Source organism: Amblyomma americanum, chromosome 7, assembly GCF_052857255.1.
Source record: "Amblyomma americanum isolate KBUSLIRL-KWMA chromosome 7, ASM5285725v1, whole genome shotgun sequence".
Lineage (NCBI taxonomy): Eukaryota > Metazoa > Arthropoda > Arachnida > Ixodida > Ixodidae > Amblyomma > Amblyomma americanum.
The window spans coordinates 3,391,022-3,406,179 of NC_135503.1; the positions used below are offsets into that span (position 1 = coordinate 3,391,022).

The 15,158-nt window shown below is 46.8% G+C and overlaps 1 protein-coding gene and 2 long non-coding RNA genes across 6 annotated transcripts in view; 1 reads left to right on the forward strand and 2 right to left on the reverse strand.

Moving 5' to 3' along the window:
- Nucleotides 1-15,158, reverse strand: part of LOC144098283 (uncharacterized) — an 854,931-nt gene that overhangs the window by 624,977 nt on the left and 214,796 nt on the right. Inside the window, exon 1 of one of the 3 annotated variants that reach the window (XR_013307162.1) lies at nt 10,232-10,479. The exons of the other annotated variants lie outside the window; for them this stretch is intronic. This is a non-coding gene — a long non-coding RNA (uncharacterized LOC144098283). Of the gene's footprint in view, nt 1-10,231; nt 10,480-15,158 lie in introns of those variants that run through there. 3 annotated transcript variants of the gene reach the window in all.
- LOC144098281 (nicotinamide N-methyltransferase-like) overlaps nt 1-15,158 on the forward strand; it is a 197,724-nt gene that overhangs the window by 171,622 nt on the left and 10,944 nt on the right. The gene's annotated exons all lie outside the window — the stretch shown is intronic.
- On the reverse strand, nt 7,079-8,383 carry LOC144096910 (uncharacterized). Of its 2 annotated transcripts, none has more exons than XR_013306865.1 (3): nt 8,291-8,383; nt 8,028-8,211; nt 7,079-7,778 (listed from the first exon to the last, which is right to left on the reverse strand). It is a non-coding gene; the product is annotated as an uncharacterized LOC144096910 (long non-coding RNA). The 2 variants fall into 2 exon arrangements; XR_013306864.1 differs by having other exon boundaries at nt 8,028-8,232; nt 8,291-8,377.

The window sequence follows — 15,158 nt, forward strand, 5'->3', positions numbered from 1 at the left end:
CGGTCGTTTTCTGCATTCCGCCTCCATCGAAATGTTGCAGACACGACCGGAATTCGACCATGGGATCAGAAAAGAATGCAAGGCGTTCTGTCATGAAGAGCCATTTACTTGACATAACTTCTCGGACAACTATGTCTTGCCCTTCGCTGTTTTAACGGGATAGCTTTAAAGATCCCGTGCCGCAGAAAAGCCAGCGTCGTCGTTGGCGTCATTGGCCGTGACCGAAAAATCCGCGGAAAATCCCAGAAGAGCAACCTATGGGGCAGATGGGCAGCCTAGGTCGCGTGAACTTGTGACGTCCTCACAATCTGCCCACTGCATTGTGAGGAAACTGTACAACGCGTGGCAGTTGGCAGTTAATGACTGGTAGCTGCTCGGGAAGAGCAACCTGTGTAGCGCAAGCCCCACCGGAGGCAGCGCCTGCCTCCGCAGGTCAGTGGCGCGTCGCCTAACCGCTGCACCACAGCGCCGGAGGACTCTCGGGGATCTATGAATGTGAAGACGAGAATGACCAGTTCCGCATCTAAGAAAGGATTGCACGCGCGCCGCGAGGCAGGGAAGCGGAGACAGTCTCATCTCGCGCACTTTGGCCACAGCTACGCAAACGATGCGACTACGACCGGCGCTCGAAAGTACCCTAAGCCTCGACCGTTTACTCCCCGCGCGCCGACCCTTTCTGGAACGGCCTGTTGGCATTCCCGTTTTATTCCTTCCGACGCCGTGCTGATCGCCGACGAGCGGGGACGGCGGCAGGCGGTCTGAACAACGCAGTTCGCAAATGTCCTTATCATTCCAAGCGAAGTGGGAGAAAGAACGCCTAGCTGCGACGTGAAAAACACCAGTCGCGGGAACACTTGCGGACATGAGAAGAAACAGCGGCGCGCGCAGGCTCCTCATGTTGCTACGCGGGAAGCCAGCACATGCCCTTTGCGACCTGCAGCCCTGGGAAACCAGGAGAAGGCGGCTCCAGCGACTTGCGGACATGCCCGTGACGATGCTTTTATTTTTTCTTTCGCGAGCCACACGTAAATGAGTGCTATCCTTCGCTCTCATTTCCGGGAGAAGGAATGCATGTAAATACAGATCTTCTCCTATCATCGCTACTGAGCGGCATGTTTTTTTTTCCCTTATGTTTTTGAAGAAAACGATGTTGGTAGCGAGTCGCAGCGGCAATATCTGCGCTGTTGATATTAACGGCCCTTCCAGAACATTGTGTTCCTTGCTTTTTTGCTCTTCTGTGTAGTTTCAGGTGCAAGTTGGGCATGAAATTGCTTTTCTTGTAATCGATGCCCATCCTGCCTGGACCAGCTGTGGTCTTCAGTATTACCAGCAATAACAAGAAAGTACGAAAGGAAGGAGAACAGAGCACAACCGCTAACTTGCCGCTGAATGCAATTCTAACAAGTCAAAATTTATTATTACTCATGCACTATACAACAGGGTATAATTTTGTACGAGGTAGCCCAATTAAATGCACTTCATTTAGTTATTCTTCCTCCTCTCCTGTGTAAGCAAACCCGTCAAGGCGGAGCAGATCTCTTTTCAGCCACAAAGAAAGCCTACACAGCTTTCTCAGAATCTTGGAAATTGAAGGAAAACAAAAGAATACTAGATAAATTGCGGTGTACGGCTTCGAGTCCTGACCGATCTCGTGTTTAGTTGGCGCAGCGTCACTACCTCGGACAGGAGCCCGTAACAGCAGAGCGTGAGTGCACAGCGCTGCTTCGGCGCATATATCAGTGGAATCTGTGAATATGAGCAAAAAAGGGAAGGAAACGTTCCAGTGACCATCCCTCTTTTCCGAACATGACACCCGTCCCTGCATGTGAGTGGCCGACACTCAGCGCGTGTTCCTCGTAATATATTAATAAGCGAGCACTGAAATGGCGCTGACGCCAACGCCACTGAAAACAGCGCGGGCGCTGCAGTGCTCTATGGCGAAGCTGTGGCGTGCAAGCTCGCCGTATCATTTCCTCTCCGACTGGCAGCGATCCATGTTTCACTTGGCGCCTACTGTTCAACACTGAAATCGCGTTCACGGCTTTTCAAGGATAATTGATAACCAAGTCACAATAATACTGACGGAACCCCCGCAAAGTTGCATTGATGAAATACAGTTGGCGGTCCTCTTGTTCCGTTTTGCCGATTACCGTTTTTGGCCGCGTAATCGGCGCTTCAGCACGGCAGACACGTTCCCAGCAGCCGTTTGTGGTGAACCGGAATAGATCACCAATCGGTGAAGTTTCCATCACCATGCCCTCTTTACAACCTACTTTCTACGTTCTAACTGAAACGCACAAGGCTTGTATGCGACCAGCATGTCATGGGGGCATGCAATCGTCTGCCCCTGATGGCTCAAGGGTTGGTACTCAAGAGCAAGCTGATTAGATGGGTGTTGTGGATGACATTAAGGCTTAACGATAGTCTCTCAAATTGACCGTATACATATGAACGAACGTCCCTCGGAGGCGGAAGCCCGGACTGCTGATTCTGTGGCTTTCGAACACTGTTCGCAGATTGCTGGGGAAGCAGTTAGTGGCCCTGCTCAACACAGCGATAACCTGCTTTCCCGTCTCGAAGGCCTGGAAGACGGGGCTTTTCTAAACATTTTTGTGTTCTATGGAGTTGCCGACAGCTCCGAATCCTGGCAACAGTCGTAGGGGGAAGGGGGGGGGGGGGCGGGGGGACCTTGAGCATATACTCACACAACACACCGACTTAAAACAGCTCCTGGCGCAACACAGCATGCTCGCCGGTTGGGCGAACGTTATAAATGCAGGTCGTTAATTTTAACCACTTCAAGATCAGTGATCATGCGCTTCGGCGACGATCTAAACCAAATGGCAATGAAATATATCTGCGCTGAAGACTTGTCACCTGCTGCTGGGCATGCACGCATAAAACTAACCGAGTTTTCAACCTGAACAACCTTTCATATGACAAAGGGCATGTAAAACACCACTTATGTTCACCGATGACCAAGTGACAGTGTGCAGGAACCACACAAATCACAGCCCTGACAGAGAACGCGCTAACAAAAGCGCTGGGCCGGCCTCAAATAATCTCGAATTGGCGGATGACTATTAATCTTAAAAAGACCGTGGCATGACCGTTACACGCAAAAAGAACCCCTTAACATTTGCTTATAACATTAACACCCAGTGCTTATCTGTCGTTTCCAGCTACAAATACTTGGGAGTTATTTCATCAAATCTTAGCTGGAATGAACGTGTAACACACGCCTAGAATATAGCTATGAAGAAACTTGGATTTTTAAAGCGTACGTTAGCGAACGCTTCACCTGAAATTAAAATTTTAGCCTGAAAAACATTTATCCGACCCGTCCTAGAGTATGCCGCGATTGTCTGGGATCCACATACACAATCTAATATTACCAAACTTGAGAAAGTTCAAAGAAAATCAGCTATGTTCATCTTTAACTCATACAGCTGGCGCACGTCCCCATCATTACTTCTAGAAGCTGCAGAACTGGAAAGTCTCACATTGAGACGTTACCGGGATAGGATGAAATTTTTCTATTTACTCTATCATAACCAGTTGGGAATAGACAAAAGTTTATACATTCTGCCAGCTAACCGCCGCTCTACGCGCTCATATCACATGCACTAAAAAAGTCCTAGATTTTTCATGCAGGACTAACGCATTTAAAAATTCCTTTTTTTTCGCGCACTATTTCCGATTGGAATGCGTTATCCGCCGACACGGTTCACTGCCCAACGGTTTCGTCATTCCTCTGTGCACTTGCGCAGAAATCCTGAGTGACATGTGTCTCCCCCGACAAAAATGACATTCATGTTGTAAATAGTATCTTGTGTTTTGTTTTTGTTCTGATTTATTATTCAGCGTCCTGTATCTTGATTGCTGATTTGTGTTCTCCACTCCTGCCTAAGACCTGATAATAAGGCTGGCAGTACGTGTAAAATAATAAATAAATAAATAAATAAATAATCGGGCGGTTGCGATCCGGGGCACGTCGTCTGGCGTGCGATCTCGGCGGTTTTCGTGGTGGCGAGGATCACGTTCCGGTGCTGCTTACTAACGTAAGAAGGGTTACGAAGAGTCGCGACCTTCCTAATTCTTTCATAAGTTCTACTGACGCAAACGTGGTCATTTTAACGAAGACTCGGGAAAAATTCAAAGCAACGATATTTTCGAAGGTCTAAAAAAATGCGACATCTACCGTTCCGACAGACATGGCGGTGGTTGCGATATCGGAAAGCATCCACTCCTCCCAGGTAGCTCTGATCTGTGAAGGGGTTGGACACGCAAGAATGATACTGGCTGCCGGTTACAATAACCTTCCAAATTTTTACCTCAATTTTTTCATAGTTGGCGTCACATCTTGAGTAACACTGTTTGTCGACTTCCTTTATGTCCGATCATTCTAAGAGGCGAGCTTAATCTTCCCAGTATTACATGCCCTGACCGTTTCTGTGTTGTAGAACAGCTCCATCACAATGTGAGAAATTTTTCATCTATGCGCATGATTTCATCTGACGCAACTTGTTACGTCACCGACCAGACAAATAGCGGACTAGGCAAATAGCAGGTTCCATCTTAACGGTGCATCTGAAACTTCACTGTATATTCCACGACACGTCTTCCAGTTTTAATAAGCGATCACTCCTTGCACGATTTCCAACAGAAAATTTTATCTCGACGTGTTATTTCCTGCATGAAAGTTGCTCGCGACTTTTCTAAAGTCAGCTTAAATGTGACAAAACAAGGGAGCTGTTCAGACGCGTATCTGGAAGGATTCAAAGTGCGAAGCATGCAAGATAATTGGGAGTTGTTCAGAGTGGAAGTGCAACAATTTACACAGGTGCGTGCGCATGTTTGAATCATCCGGTCTAATACAAGAGCTTCGAAGTTTAATCAAACACTTAAACGTCTTCTGAACAAAAAGAAGCGGATGCAGCTGAAGCCGATTACTCGAAAGCAGTACATGCCCCGTGGCGTTCAACGTTTGCTCACTCAGCTTTTCTTCATCTAATATGAATACAACATTACCTGTGCAAGGCAATAATTTTTGCTGTATGCTTCCTGTTTTAACTGATCCCGGCGAGTATTGTGAAAACAAATCATTCACTGAAAATTTCATCATCTTGTGCAGTTGACAATACCAACTCTTAGTTTCTAAAGCAAACCAGAGTGTTCATATATCTTTCAGCAAAAATTTTCCTACAGTTAGAGGCCGAAACGCTGGCCTCAGACTGGAAATCACGCAACAGACATTCACCTTTTAACTGCCGACCAACGTCATTAACAAGGATGCAAAACTGGGCGAGTTGGAGTTGTTGCATGTTGGAAAAATAGAGCAAAAAAGACGACGACGACGACGACACGCGTGTGTCCCGTTTCTTCCGTCGTCGTCTTTTGTGCGCTATTTTTGAAACATGAAAATAAACAAGCATTCACTGTTGGTACATGTTCTACATTCTAACATATCCAACTTCCTGGAGAGAAATGCATTATTTACTTCGGCCCATCATAGTTTCCGTCGATCTATTCTCTGAAACGCAGCTCCTTCATTTTACATATGCTCTGCATGTAATAACTAATAAAATTTTTTAGGCCTATTCCATACATTTAGATCTTTCAAAAGCCTTCGATCAAGTGAATCCTAAACTACTTATGCTTAAAATTTCCACCTTAAACCTGGATAATAATGCTTTAGCCTGGCTTGAATACTTTCTTTCGAACCGCTCGCAGTACGTCACTACTAATGTCAACGATCCCCCTTAACTGAAGTAACATCATGTGTCCCCATCGGGTTCGGTACTAGGCCCACTTCCCTCTGTAATATACACAGGAGTTGGACACTTGTTTCATTACTACACCCACTTATCGAACTTTTGATGTCGACCACCTGCACAAAGCTGGATTCATTCTTTGCGACGCGAACGCTTTATGATCAAATTTTTGTTTTCTATTGTGAGCCGCCGCGGCGGCGCAGTGGTTATGGTGCTCGGCTCTTGACCCAAAAGACGCATGCAGTTTCGATCCCGGTCGTAATTCGATGGAGTTGAAATGCTACAGGCCTGTGTATTGTGCGACGTCAGTGCACGCCAAAGAACCGCAGGTGGTCGAAATTTTCCAGAGCCCTCCGCTACGGAGGCCCTCATAGCCTGAGTCCCGTTGGGACGTTAAACCCCTATAAAACAATCTTTTATCCCTCGCACATCAAAAGAGTGGAAGTGGAAACTGCGCGCTTTGTAATGATTTTTTTTTATTTTCTCCCGTTCTTCGTACTGTTCAGTGAATATGACTAAGAGGCAGTAATTTCTGCACATCTGGCCACAAAACAGCGTGCACATAAATGTCATATCTTCCTCCGCCGCTGCCTGGGGCCAAATCAAATCAAATAAAATTCGTTTATTTCACCACATATATACATGGTTGGAGCTCTTGGGCAAAAAGCTGCTCGGGACAGCTTGACGAGGCCCAAGAGACCATAACAAGGTAGAGCAGTGCAGATACATGATTGCAATATGACAAGAAAACAATATTATATGCAATGTTATATACAAGGAAAACACGGATTGTGTATAAAATACAAAAATTGACTCTGTATAGAACTGAGCATATTACGTGTTCAAAAACGAACTATCGTAGGCGACGTAATCATGCAATGGACATCAGTATTTGATAAAGAAACACAATGTGACCAAAAGCTGGACAGATATTTAGGTTTTTACAATGCATTTAGAAATTGTAGCCGCAAGTCGTTTCTTGTGGGCTTAGCGTTAAACTTAAACTTGCTTAACAGTGAGGGGAGGTTTTCCCCTCCGAGCCCAGCCTTTGCATGTTCTCGGTGCAGCTGCAAAGGCACGCGAGGAATTCGACTGAACGTTAAGCAGCGTGTGTTCTACGTCACTCACAGGTGTCACTAGAACAGGCTGCCTGAACGGCGGACATCCACGCGTCCCGCTCCACAGGCTAGCCGTTGCTGTGCGTCTCCGGTGCAGCGTCAGATGACTGGTGTCCACTGATTGCTGCCTTCAGCCCCGCACGGTGATTGCGCAGACAGGTAAGACAGTGTCGCTGCTGCCTGAACCAGAGCCCGCACCAGGTGATAAGATGCAACGACAGCTATATTACGGCGGCAACAAAGTACCAATAATGGCACGAATTGTAAATTTGAGTGGAACTTTTTATTGATAATAAGTTACAAAAATGCTTCCCTAGAAGAACAATCCGAGAAAAAGATATCAGTACAAAATAGGCTCAAGATGAATCCTTGATGCCATTTTAAAAGAGCGCATGAAGACTGCTGGGTAAAGTCATGCCGGAATGAAACGCGAGCACGCATATGCAGTATACTTTTCAACTTTGCAGGCAGATATTCCTTTATAATTATTTTGTGAATATATGCTGCGCTAGACCTTCTGCCCTTAAACACGAAACAGGCTAGTTGTGCGTAAGTACACAGGTAATGTATTTTGATTTGTTGGCAGGCGCTGTTTGATTTTCATTCCGGTCTGACTGTATAGTTCTCTCAAAGTGAAGCTTGGACAACAAAATACCGCAGCCTTCTTTACGCGCATGTAATTTCGACTATACCGGCACATCCTACCACTGCTTGAATAACGACGCGTGTATACGTAATGCCCTTTACGTAATATACATAAAGCACCACGGCCTTCTCTGTGATGTGCCGAGTTGCAACTTGACGATTGCACGGGCTCTTTGCAGCATACCAGCTGCTTCCTGTCGCCCCACGAAATGTTCGGGCCAACAATGTTCGCGGGTGAAACCTGCCAAAGATAAAAATAACAAAATAAAGTGGTACCTGATGTAGTGAACCATTGACAAATCTCACTTAGTGAAGGAACTACAAATTTATAAAAACTATTTTGCTGGCGCATGACATTGCGATGGAGGCGTTAAATGTTCGTTATACACGGCTCAAAAATGAGTAGTGTTGGCAGAATGAACATTTTTAGAATTGGTTTAGGTTTAGAATTGTGCATAAAACTTCGGTAGTGATAAAAGATTCTACTCACCGTTGAGATTGGGGCTGTTAATGCGAGCCTTGGACGCAGGTATGTGTCGAGGCCAGTCCTCTGCTTCGTTTCATGGCTCATCACACAGCGGTCACTTGCAGAATCCCTTCTTGGTCCCGAGCGCATTAGGTTGTGTGTATTAAGTTGCACTTGACAGGGCTCTTTCAATTAGTTTAGTCGTCACCTGTGAAGTGAGCGCGTAGCTCTGTTAAGAAGAAATACCATTGAAAAAGCTGGCGAAGTGCAGACGTATAGAAACTTACCATCAGCAGCCATGTTGGTTGCTCCCCAGTAATCCTCACTCGCCTTGGACACTCGATCCTGTCGGTCGCATTTTGCAGTAGGCGGTGTAAACTGGTATGAAAAAAAAAACAGTACAATATTAGCTTGTGCCTTGTCAATTTTTGTTCATAAACGGCAATGATCGCATGCTTGCGACTTCTACAGTTACGCACAACGTGGAGTTGTTTGGTTCGCACCATGTGTGAGTATGTAGTTGATTTGTTCAATCTGCAACGAATTTACTCACTACAAATAACGCCAGATCCTACGTCTGTTTCTAAGGCACAGAGTTGAATCTTTTAAGGACGCAATGCCTCACAGGATTCCAACAACAATAAGTTGAGCAGCAAACTTCTTACTCAGCAGAAATTACGATATATACTATCATCGATTCCAAGCTGACGCTATTCCCAACCGACTGCAAGGAGCCGTTCCAGTTTTTCTTGACCTCTGCTCTGTGGCAGAGGCGAGGTATTCGCTTCGTGCTCTTGTAGTCCGCTTCTACTATAGCTTATCATGTGGCTTGCCGAGAGCGGCGCACGCGAAGTTTATAAACATATCGGTTTAGAATTATGAACTTGCAGTATAGGAGAGCATGACACCGAAGAAAAAAAAGGACGCAAATCGTTTAGATGATTGTCGTGAAAATCGCTATTTTGAAATTCGTAGTATTGAACTGCACTTACATCGAAAGTATTTGCGCTCAGCACGGTGTCTGACGAATATTTCTCAGAAAAAAAAAACAACGTTAACCTGGAGTTCGTTGTGGCTACGTTTCTTTGTATCACTAAAGCTATTTCGTCACGAATTTCAGGAACTGCCTTCCAGAGATAAGCTATTAGTCACAGCAGTCGGCACCAAACGAAGCACAGGCTTTTTGTTGTCGCGGGATTTTTGAGGATTTTCAGTTAAATGTGCAAGTTCGAATTCACGGCTTTAATTCGCCTGCTGTTCTTGAGCTGCTAAGATAAAACAGCTTCTCTGCCCGTTCGTATGCTGTCATTACGAGAATGACCGCCACGGTGCTGCATCTTTGCCGCCGCGGTAGCTACGTCACCCGCCCGTAGTAGCACTGGCTCTACGTACTAGTCCGCAAACCTATTTGTGCTGCCTCCCAGCAATGCAAATATTAATTATACACGACTGCGACTTAACCCAGCTGACTGAAATTCGCAAAGGTAACAGAATAGTGTGTTACAGCATAAGGTTAGGTTGTAGTACAGCCCAGAGTCACGCGCAATTTCAGTACATTACTGTTAGATCGATGCGTCGCGCACTGTCATAAATCAATCGAACTTCAGCCGCGATGTGCAGCACAAAGAGGCACATTCTTAGTGTGGCCTTAACGCGGCGGTTCTGTGTAATGTGACAAGTTTCAACACGTCGTAATGTTGGCTTCGAGTGTGTGAATTGCCATATTTGTCTCATTTTCGATGCGCTCCGCGGAGAACGGTGGGAGCAGGCGCTTGGTGCCCTCACGCGCGAGCAGCAAGGCGGCTTAAGGAGCGCTGGTGATGCTACTCCTCGCCCGAAAATGGCGACCGACGCGAATCGCAACGCGGCCGCGAAACTTTGGCGCCAAAGAGCCAAAGCTAACGAGCGCAAGACGCCGAGAGAGGCCTAAACCGAACATTGCCGAACGAGACGACTCACAGCAACGGCAGCGGGAGCGAACTCTCTTTTCTTCTTGTCATCTCTCCCGGTCGACCACATGGCCCGAGTCAAATGGCAGCTAAGAACTTGGCCTGGCACGAGCAGGGACACTTTATTTGTCGTCCTTTTTATAGTCCCGCAATAATTTTGTCCCTGAGGAGAAGTGCAGAGGTAAATAAAATCCCTTACACTTTACTCTGAAAACGTCATTTCTCGGAAAATAGTTCAAAGACATATATTGAGCAAAGAAAACAAAATAATTTGCTTACCTAGGTATTCAAAACAACCGTGAATGGCCGATGAGAGCCCACAGTTCACGGGGAGCGGCGCTGTGTCGCTCTCGGCAGTCTTACTCGGTGTTCTTGCACCTACTGCGCGGCACACCGAGCAGGTCAACCGATATCAACGTACTCATAGCATTGTTGCTTCTCCGCCACTCTTCACCATCAACAACGAGCACTCCGTACAGCACACGCTTGAAACGCAGACAGGCACGACGCACAAAAGAGACTGCTATGGCCAGTGGCTCCAACGGCTCTGACGATGAAGCCACGTTTATCTCCAAAATCACTGAAGCGAGCGCCACCTTTCAATGCCTCCTCATGAAAAAAAGAATAAATGAAAGGAAGCCACAGCAGCAAATCAGAAGCGAGCAACGGCCGCGTCGCCTGCCTCCGTTGGGGATATATATCAGGATATATATATGCGTGACAAGAAGAGAGATCGGCAGCATGGGTTTTTTCTTAGCGTGAGTATGCGGTCCTCACGCATGGAATCTTGCATCACGCGTAAAAGAAAACGAGTGGGGTTTCTTGACGCCCGTCACGCTTGTATGGGCGAAAACAACGCCTATTTTAAGTCACGTGGTCCCCAAACGAAGTTCACGCCACCGGGGAGCGCGTTTCACGCTTAAAACCGGGCAGTGGCAGGACTCTATGCGTGAAAATATTTGGAGTGTAGCGGCGGTATACCCAATGCGACACATGGGCTGACTCATGAGGGACGCCGTAGTGGAGGGCTCCGGATAAATTAAACCACCTGGGGTTGTTTAGCGTGCGCTAACAATGCACAGCAAACGGGCGTTTTTGTATTTCGCCTCTACCGGAATACGGCCGCTTCAGCTGGGATCGAACCCGCAACTCTGAGATCAGCAGCTTAATGTCAAAGGCACTCCTCAGCCACCGTGGCATTTTTGCAGCAGCGACGGTGTACGTGCATGCAGACATCTAACCACGTCCTTTTCAACTTCGGGGAGGCTGGTGGCTTTCAAGTGACCTGCAAGGCGATTCTATGACCGTTCGGCTGCCTGCAACACAGCTGTTCCTTTACCGACGAGACATCGTGCTTTTGCCTTCACCATGATTGCGGCGACCAGCCTGCCACCTACGCAAGTTAACAGCAACCAGAAACTTGGTACCCCTACCATCTCTGTAGGCAGTGTTCCTCGGAATATTGAAGCGAAAAGCTTCACTACGCTAGGGAAAGCAGCTGTCGCGTAGGCCGGAGAATGACCTTCAACGACCTTCAGCCTAACCATGTTAAGCGGCAGGTTGGGATAGCCGTGTATGATATGTGGTACAGTTGTTGTGTCGAGCCCTTGAACTCTGACCTTGACCCATGACCGTTAGTTCACCGTTGACATTGGGTGACCTTTGGGTAGACCTTTGACCTTAAGAACATCCGATGGGGTGATGTGAAGCCGCGTAATGGCATCTGATGGGGGTGTCGTAAGACCATGTGATACCGCGTCATAGCCACGTGGTCGTGTGGGTATATATAGAACGGCTGTCACGAGTGTGTAGCGGAGCTGCCATGGACGAGCCTCAGAGCTTAGCAAGCGCGTCCTTGCTTCTCGCTGAATTCCAGGGTTGGCCAAGTTAAGCCACTGCCAATATTTTCGGTCGCTGCAGCAGCGACTGACGATGTCAAGGCTCTGCGATTTTCCAGGCTTACTGAATGTTTTGCGCAAACTGTCGTAGACGCAATGTGGCTGCTGCTGGCACAAGTGTCACTCTTTTAGTTGTGTGGAATTTTTTTTTTCTTGCAATCTGTCTCGAATGTTCTGCGTGCAGTCCTTGCTTCTCTATTTAGTATATTATGTGTGCAGAAGTCACGACGTGTTGCCAAGGCTCTCGAGAAGCAACCGAACACCATGCAAGGAGTTTTTAAGGTGCTTACGGAGTTCTTAGTCAAGCTAGATGAATTTGCAACAGAAATAAGAGAAGATCATATTGCTAACCAAAAACTACAGTTAAGGTTGCTGGCATTCGTGTTCCCATTATTCACAAAGGTATCGAGCAACTGAAAAGGGATGTTGAGCTCTAGAGAGGTGAAGTTGCTAAAGGAAAGGCTGAGGCTATGCAGTGTCGCATGGCAAATAAAGTGCTGAAGAAAGAACTGAAGCGGACAATGAAGCTGATAGTGGGATTGGAACAGCATAGGTGGAAATTCAGGGATTTCTGGTCGCAGCTAATGAAGGCTTGGGCAAGTTTGGTTTATGGGGGTTTAACGTCCCAAAGCGAGGATGTTCAGGATATTGGCTGGGTTCCAGAGTCACGATGACATTGATGTAGCACGCCATGTGCTCTGAAAAGATAAGCAGGAGCCTAACGTTGTGGTGAAGTTAATTTCAAGAACTGTTCGCGAAAAGTTACTCTCTTCTGCGAAAACCGGAAAATCTAACGCGCATTTCAGTCTGCAGTCCGGAGGTTTTCATGCACCGCGATACCGAAGAGCGACTTTCAATGGGCGATTTGGATTCAGATGCCGAGCTTTGATTGGACAGATTTTGCTCTATCGTGGAGTTGCTCCGGATCGCCGAATAAAATTCAAGCTGTCCCGCCCGTGCATATGAACGAACACCTATGTGTTGCTGAGAACAAAACGTTGGTGGTAAAGCTTGAAAAGACAGCGGGAAAAGAATTGGAAATGTGTGTGCGTGCCCCAAGAAGATTTCAGTGCAGAAAAGTGAGAACTCTCGAGTCCTGCAAGTCACATATGATGCGGATCAGGCAAGCGTTACTGAATCGCTTTTGTCGAGCACAACTGGCCGGGAGAGGCCAGTTGTGCGCATGCGCCGCTACCATGGCAACCGGAGAGCAGCAGCAGGTGCGGCGTGCGCTTCGACCTCGCAGCGGCCGCGCGCCCGCTCCACCGTCGGAGCCGCGCGTGGCGTCACGCGGATGAGCAGTTGTGCGCATGCGCCGATACCACGGCAACCAGAGAGACCCTACAGGTGCGCCGCGTGCCTCGTCGCCGCCTCGCCGCACGCCGCTCTATTACCCGAACCGCGCGTCGCATGCGCAGCATTGCGTGTAAAAGGCGGAGATGCAATGGGCGGCTGTATCACAACGTTTGACATGGGTACAGAGGAGGGCCAAGCCGCTGCTAAACAGTAGTATAGACAAGAGAATATTAACTCTTCGAAAATTGAGAACACTGCGTGCTATTTCACAGATCATCGGGCACTCGTCGTCTCTGTCAAGCAATATGAATAAAAGATGTCTATACCCAATGTCTCTCATTGCTAAACATACAGTGACGACAAACAAGCTCAGCCAGGGAAACGTACCTCTCGCTATGTACATCCTGGCATAGCCGAGCTAAGCCACTGCCAATTTTTTTTCTTATCTCCACACAGACATTCAATCACGCTGCTTGATTATTTCCTGAAACTGAGACTTGTCAATATTGACTGACATTTATTTGGCTCCTTTAATGTTTGCGGATATGAGGAATTTACCCTTTCGGCTGTCCATGGTTTTACGTTACTGCTGGTTTCTGCATACGATGCTTGATACCATTAAAGAATTCTTCCCGGCCCTGCTTGATGCCTTTACTAAAGGAGTATGTAGGGTCCCCCTTTCTACCATGATTTTATTGCCGTTTTTTGCGTTACTAGTGCACAATGGTGCTTGGAAAAGCAAGTTTAGTGCCGTACGAGGAATGTGCTCTTTGGAGATATTATTTTCACTTCCACAGAGCTGAGAGATTGCGCGTGTTCTGGCCTGCTTGTCTGGTATAATCAAGAGTCGAATATATCAGATCTCGAAAGCCATTACGATGATTAAGTTATTTGTTGTCACGTTCTGAGCTGAACACCGGCTTTCAACAGCAAAGATTTTTCTCATTTCAATGTTCGATCAGCACGAAAAAAAAAACTGTCAGCCTTTTTTGCAGTTATAGCTTTACTTTCGATGTAGTCATGATTTCTGAAACATGGCATTGAACAATTTTTTTCTTTACCGGGGTTATAACAGCACAGGGGGGGGGGGGGGGGGGGTGATACCGTCCAAAAAGTATTCATGACGCGAGTGATGACTATTAAGTGCTTTCATACCAGTCGAATTCTTTGCAATTTGCAGTGGCACACCGCGTATACCCAGTGGTAGCAGTCGCAGCTTTCTCTTTTCTACACACAGGGCTACTGTAGCTAGGTAAATTGTCATAAACACACACTCGTGTTAGGAACTCGAATATTCATCTTCTACCCTTCACCAAGAGTTGGGCTATGATGGAGGAAAACACATTTATCTAAGTCTTAAAGCAGCCAACACGCATTACGACCGAAACGTCTACGCTACTAGAGATCTTCATTACTAACGCCTGTGAGGAACTGCAAACACCCTGCGTGCGGGCAGATTATCTTAGTGAACATCTGCCAAATTACTTAACTATCAGTCGTTAAGTCAGCAATGCTAAACGCGCGAATATTTTGTTTCCTGCGTGTATTCAAAAAATTAACCAGGCCTCATTACAAAAGTTGTGGGAAACAGTCATAAGTAGACTGGAGACATGTCTATGAGGCAACTCATGCAGGCGAAGCTTAGGGCACTTTTATCTCCACTTATCAGCAAGTGTATTCTAGGTGTTTACCATACAAGACAAAGGAGATTCCTTAAGCGGTACAAATTAAAAGCACACTTTTTAAACGAAAACTAAGGACTTCGACGATCTTAAGAAATTGAAAACTGCAAGAAATACAGTAAACGGGGTGAAGCGCTAAGCCAATATAAAATTACATAAGTATTTTATTTAGCGAGGAAGTAATTTGGCGGCAGCGACATCGGACTGGCCTTGGCCGCACCTTTTTTCGCGTTTCACGCCTTGCACGATAGCCGCTTCACCCTTGAGAGCATCGCACCTGGAACGTGGCTGCGATAAAAGAAGGCCGCACCTGAAAAGAAGACTGCGATA